The sequence below is a fragment of the Coenobita brevimanus genome, chromosome 27 (genome assembly GCF_032717465.1).
Source record: "Coenobita brevimanus isolate Jiangsu-jjx chromosome 27, ASM3271746v2, whole genome shotgun sequence".
Taxonomy (NCBI): Eukaryota; Metazoa; Arthropoda; class Malacostraca; order Decapoda; family Coenobitidae; genus Coenobita; species Coenobita brevimanus.
The window spans coordinates 27344777-27350702 of NC_136980.1; the positions used below are offsets into that span (position 1 = coordinate 27344777).

At 40.9% G+C, this 5926-nt stretch overlaps 1 non-coding gene across 1 annotated transcript; it reads left to right on the forward strand.

Moving 5' to 3' along the window:
* Positions 1–692: 692 nt before the first annotated feature.
* On the forward strand, positions 693–811 carry LOC145394611 (5S ribosomal RNA). Its single transcript, XR_013896468.1, has one exon. It is a non-coding gene; the product is annotated as a 5S ribosomal RNA (ribosomal RNA).
* Positions 812–5926: the final 5115 nt, after the last annotated feature.

Genomic DNA, 5926 nt, shown 5'->3' on the forward strand with positions numbered 1-5926 from the left:
GTCAAGTGCGCTCTAAGCTGGAATATTGCTCACTCTTGTGGAATGGATGTGGAGAGGTTGCACGAGAACAACTAGACAAAATTCAGAAGAAAGCTGTTAGAGTTAATAACCCTTCAATTACAAAAAAACTACCTCCTCTACAGGTAAGAAGGGGTTCCCTTGTATCATATAACAGATACTTTTATAGCAAATGCTCAGACGAATTATAGCAAATGCTCAGACGAAGTTGCATCTATAGTGCCACCTTTCCATGCCTTCCCTTGTGCTTCACGGGCATCTGGGAGCTCTCATGACAGGAATGTCACAATGACATATTGCAAAACTTCCGTCAATCAGAAAACTTTATTTTACCCAAACTGCATCTCTTTGGAACTCTCTTCCCCCGAGTTGTTTTCCCCTATACCTGCAGCTGCTCAAGTCCAGTTGTTACATATTTTTTTTTTTTTTAATGGAAGATATCAGTAAAATGGAGTATGGATTTTTTTTCCTTTTGTTTTTCTTTCCTCTGTTCTATTTTATATATATATATATATATATATATATATATATATATATATATTTTGTTTTTCTTTCCTCTGTTCTATTTTATATATATATATATATATATATATATATATATATATATGTTTTTCTTTCCTCTGTTCTATTTTATATATATATATATATATATATATATATATAATATATAAATATATAACGGCCATGCCACGTTGAGTACACCACTTCCCGTCCGATCAGCGAAGTTAAGCAACGTTGGGTCTGGTTAGTACTTGGATGGGTGACCGCCTGGGAACACCAGATGCTGTTGGTGTGAAGTGGGGTTGGTGGAGGATTAGTGCCCCTCCCTGTAAAAGCAATTAACTCTAAGCCCTTGGCCACCCTGTTTGGGATACATGGCGTCAGGCAATGCATGCATATATATATATATATTGTGGTGGGGAGAGGAGCCCATCACCCACCCACTTAGTGTACTGTTACTCTGTTTTTAGGGTACCTCTGCACTGAGTGGCAAGCCAAATGATTTCCTGTAAACCAGGAGAGCATTTACAACGCTGGCTGGTAACCTTATAACCAACCATCACGTGTTCCCTACGTGACAAGTGGATTGGCGGAGGGTTAGTGCCTCTCCCCGCAAAACAACTAACTAAAAATACGAACCATAAGCCTCGAACCTGGACTGACCTAAAGGTGACAACTATGGACCGAACAAAGGACGTGGTACGGATAGCTACATGGAATGTAAGGGATGCAAATAATGAGGTGAAAGAAAGAGATTGTTCAGGTGCTTGAGGGTGCAAAAGTGGATGTATGTGGATTAAGTGAAACTAAATGGAGAGTGACAGTGTGAGAGAATGGGAGTATGGATGCGGTACATGTGCAGGAGTAGGTGAGAATAAGAGGGCAAAAGGAGTATGTATTGTTGTGTGTAACAGATGGAAAGAGAATATAAGAGAGTATGGATCACTTGGCTCAAGGACTGTGTGGGTAAGATTGAAAGCTGGACTATAAAAGTGGGCGATTGTGTGCGTGTATGCGCCAACGCAACATCGTGGAAGCAGAGTGAGAGAAGAGTTCTGGACAAATGCGGAAGCATGCATGGAAAAGTTTGAAAGGAATGAGAGAGTGTTATTGATTGGAGATAAGAATGGAAAAGTAGGGAATGGGCAGGTGGATGGAGTAGTTGGTGAGTGGGATGTACACAAATGAGCAACTTCGCAAACACTCATGAGTCTATAAATGTGGTGCCTCAAAACATATATCACCCAGTAAGTAAACCTTTTTGTAATTTTAAGTTCTAATAATTACCAAAGATAATATTTGCACTTATACTTACAGGATACCCCATTTATCACAATGCTTCATCCATGCTTCAGAAAGATACGTGCTGTAATACTGCCGATACTTTTTTTGCAGAGATGGTTGAGAATAGCAGTGTTTTAGTGGACTATTGTGCCGAGAGGGGGTTCGTGATAGTTAATACCCTCTTCAGGCACAAAATGATCCATAGGAATACTTGGCAAGTGATGAGAAGTGTGGGTGGTGAACTGAGTGAACGGAAGGCAATGATTAATTACACTGGTTTACAAAAAAAAAAAAAAAAAAAAAAATGAGGCAAGCATGTGAATAGGTGTTTTTGACTAATTTTGATATGCTTAATTCAAATTTCTAAACAGTTTTGCTCTATTGCCTCTAGTTTTTTTGCTTTCACATAACCCTTTTTTTATTATAATGCATATATTTATAATATAATGAGTTCATTTCATATATTAAAATGGCATGTTACAGAACGAAACAAAACAGATACAGAACACAAGACAGAACTAAATATTACCATTACTTGGATATAAGCATGTACACACCATAGTACTATAGACGGTCAGAAGTGAGTTTCTTTGGACGATCTGATGTACTTTGCCTCCGGGATGTCACGCAGGAGCATCCAGCAGAAGTCCCCCATCATGCTGGGGTTCCACTTGCCTTGGTAGTTGCTCTCCATCTTAGTAATATCTTGGTGGAACCTTTCCCCATGTTCGTCACTTACTGCTCCGAGGTTCTGGGGGAAGATGTTGAGGTGGGAGTAGAGAAAGTGAATCTTGAGAGACATTCGGCACCCCATATCCTGATAAGCCTGCAACAACTTCTCGACACACTCTTGGTAATCTAGTGCCCGTGTGTTACCAAGAAAGCCGTGGCAGACTACCTTAAATGCTTCCCATGCTCTCAATTCCTTCAAAGTGAGCTTCCCCTCGAATACCTCATCCTTCAGCACCTCCCAGATCAGAGGTCCGATGAAGATGCCCTCCTTGAGCTTAACAGAACTGACAGCTGGGAACAGAGTGCACAGGTGTTGGAAGGCAGCGCCATCCTTGTTCATGGCCTTCACGAAATTCTTCATAAGACCATTTTTGATATAAAGAGGGGGAAGAAGCATCTTGTTCATGTCCAGCAGAGGATTTTCTTGGGCACTGTGTTTCCCAGGCACGAAAGTGCTCCTAGACCCCCAGTCCGTCTGCGTGTAGTGCTTGACATGTTTGAGCTTGTTGTGGCGCGTGTTTTAAACCAAGTTCCAAGAAAATAGGAAGGTAAATGGATTTTTGGCAATTATTTTGGGTCTAGGCCTATATGTATACTTGTACATACATATATATCTCAAAAACTAGAGGTGATGAGTGAAAACGGATTTCGAATCTGAAATCAGCACCCCAAAATTAGGTTAGAACACCTAATTTCATGCTTGCCTCAAATTTTTTGTAAACCAGTGTTATGTGTGTGTGGATGAAAGGAAGACAATGTGTGTAATAGATGCAAGAGTATATAGAGGTTGGAGGAATGGACTTTTAATCAAAGTCCAAATGAAATGGAGAAATAGAAGAAGGGAAGGACAGGAGGAAATAGTTCATACAAGGAAGGTGGAAAAGTTACAAGAGAAGGGAAAAAAGACAGAATATAAGAGGGTAGTGGAGGAGCGGTTGGGTAAATATGGATTGGAGCAGACGGGGGACGTGGAAGGTGGGTGCAAAATATTCACAGAAGTGTGTGCAGCATTATGAGGTAGTGCGTGGAGTGAAGAGAAGACAAAAGGGGATGCAGGGAACAGCATGGTGGAATGAAGGGGTGAGAGAGGCTGTGGCACAAAGGAAGAAAGCATATAGTGAGTGGATGAGAAACAGGGGCCTGGAAGAAGTTGAGAGACGGAAGGAAAGAGTTATAGAGGGAGGAAGAGAGAGGTGAAAAGATTAGTAAGAGAGATCAAAATGAGAGTGGATGAGTAATTTGGAAGGAACTTCAGTGTAAAGTGGAGGGAATGTAAGAAAATGTTCTGGAAAGAGGTAAAGAAAGTTAGACAGGGTGCCAAAGAAGTTAGCTGGAGAGTGAAAGATAAAAATTGTAGGTTACTAGTGGAGAAAGGAGAAAAAGTGAGCAGATGGAGAGAACACTTTAAGGAACTGTTGAACATAGAGAATGAAAGTAATGCAGGTAAAAGTGGCTGGGGAATGGCTGGGAGAAGGAGGGATATGAGAAGTGAGGAAGAAATCAGTAGGATGGAAGTTGTGGAAGCAATGGAGAAAGATAAAATGGGGAAAGCTCCAGGAATTGATGCAGTGTGTGGTGAAATGCTGAAGCATGGGGGAGAGATAGTAGTAGAAGGGATGTGGAAGATGTGTAGATTGGCCTGGGAGGAAGGTATAGTCCCGGAGGATTGGAAGTCAGGTATAATTATTCCCCTGTACAAACGAGAAGGGGAAAAAGTTGTCTGTGGTAATCATACAGGCATTTGTCTTCTTAGTGTAATAGGAAAAGTATATGGTAGGATACGTATTGACAGAGTTAGGAAAATAACAGAGGAATTAGTTGGAGAAGAACAGGGAGGTTTTAGGAAGGTAAGAGGTTGAGTAGATCAGATATTCATTCTTAGATCTTTAGTGGAAAAATTTGTAGAGAAGGGAAAGAAGTTGTATGAGGCCTTCATGGATTTGGAGAAAGCATATGACAGGGTGGATAGACAAGGGTTGTTGAAAGTATTATATGGAGTTGATGGAAAGTAGTTGAAGGCTGTGAAGAGTATATATGAGGGTGCTAAGGCTACATAGCATCTCGATAGTGAACTGAGTGAATTTTTCTATTTGAAGGTTGGATTGAAACAAGGATGTGTCACTTCTCCATGGTTGTTCAATCTGTATATGGATGGGGTTATAAAAGAGATATAAAGTAGGGCAGTAGATGTTGGAGTGGCCCTTTTGAGAGAGGGCAGTGATGGAAACTCCCTGTACTCTCGTTTGCAGATGATACTTTGTTAAGTGCAGACGAAGGGAAGGCTTGGTGGATGAGTTTGGGAGAGTATGTAAGAAACGGAATCTAAAGGTGAATGTAGGAAAGAATAAAGTTATGGTCTTCGAGGGAAGTGCAGTCATTAAATGTACAGTGAGGATGGATGAGGAGGAAATGGAAAATGTGATTGTGCTTAAGTACTTGGGTAGTGTGATAAGTAAGGATGGAAGTTTAGAGGGTGAAGTGCTGAAAGGGTGCAACAGGGAAGAAAGGTTGCTGGTTCCTTGAAAGCAGTGATAAAAAACATGGAAGTGAGCATGGAAGTGAGAAAGCTACTACATGACAGTATTGACTTTTACGTATGGAGGTGAATCTTGAACCTTGCTGGAGGAAAAGAAGTCAAGAATGAGAGAAGTCACCGCCGGATTAAGGGGGGGGCCCAAGGGGCCCGGGCCCTGGGCCACCCACCAAGAGGGGTCCTCCCACCTGAGCAACTTGTGTTCATTTCATTTCGTGTTTTAGGCCAGTCAATAGAGGAGGAAAAAAGGCTGAAAAAGGAAAAAAATCATGGAAAGCTGCAGTAAGATTTATTGTCTTCGTAATAGGGTACTTAATAACATATTAATTTTGCACCCCTCTACCGCCCCAGATTTGGCCGCCATCTTGAAAAAATGGCGGCGAAAAACAGTTTTTTGCAAATATCTCGCTTGGGACTCACTTTAGCGGAAAATGTTTCGATACATAAAATAATCTACATAAAATTCTCTACAAAAACTCTTCTATTCATTTTTGTGATACGTTGCACCATTTTGGTGCCAGAGGTGCAAAAATTTTTGCATCTCATTTAAATATCACTATAGTCGTTCTATTTTATGAAGGCAGTTTGGGTGGGATGCTCTGGGACCTCACACTGTTAGCTCTGTTGTCACATCGCCGCCGACACACGTGTAATTATTTGTGTTCACCTCTCTCTCTCTCTCTCTCTCTCTCTCTCTCTCTCTCTCTCTCACTCTCCTATTTTAAGCTAGTAACTACTTATAAATGAATTTTAAACACTCTGTATAGATGTAATTCAATAAAAAAGCTGTAGTATAGTATAAATCTCATAAGACTTGTCAGCGTTGCCTTTGAGACGTTGTCAGGTGGTGACACGAGG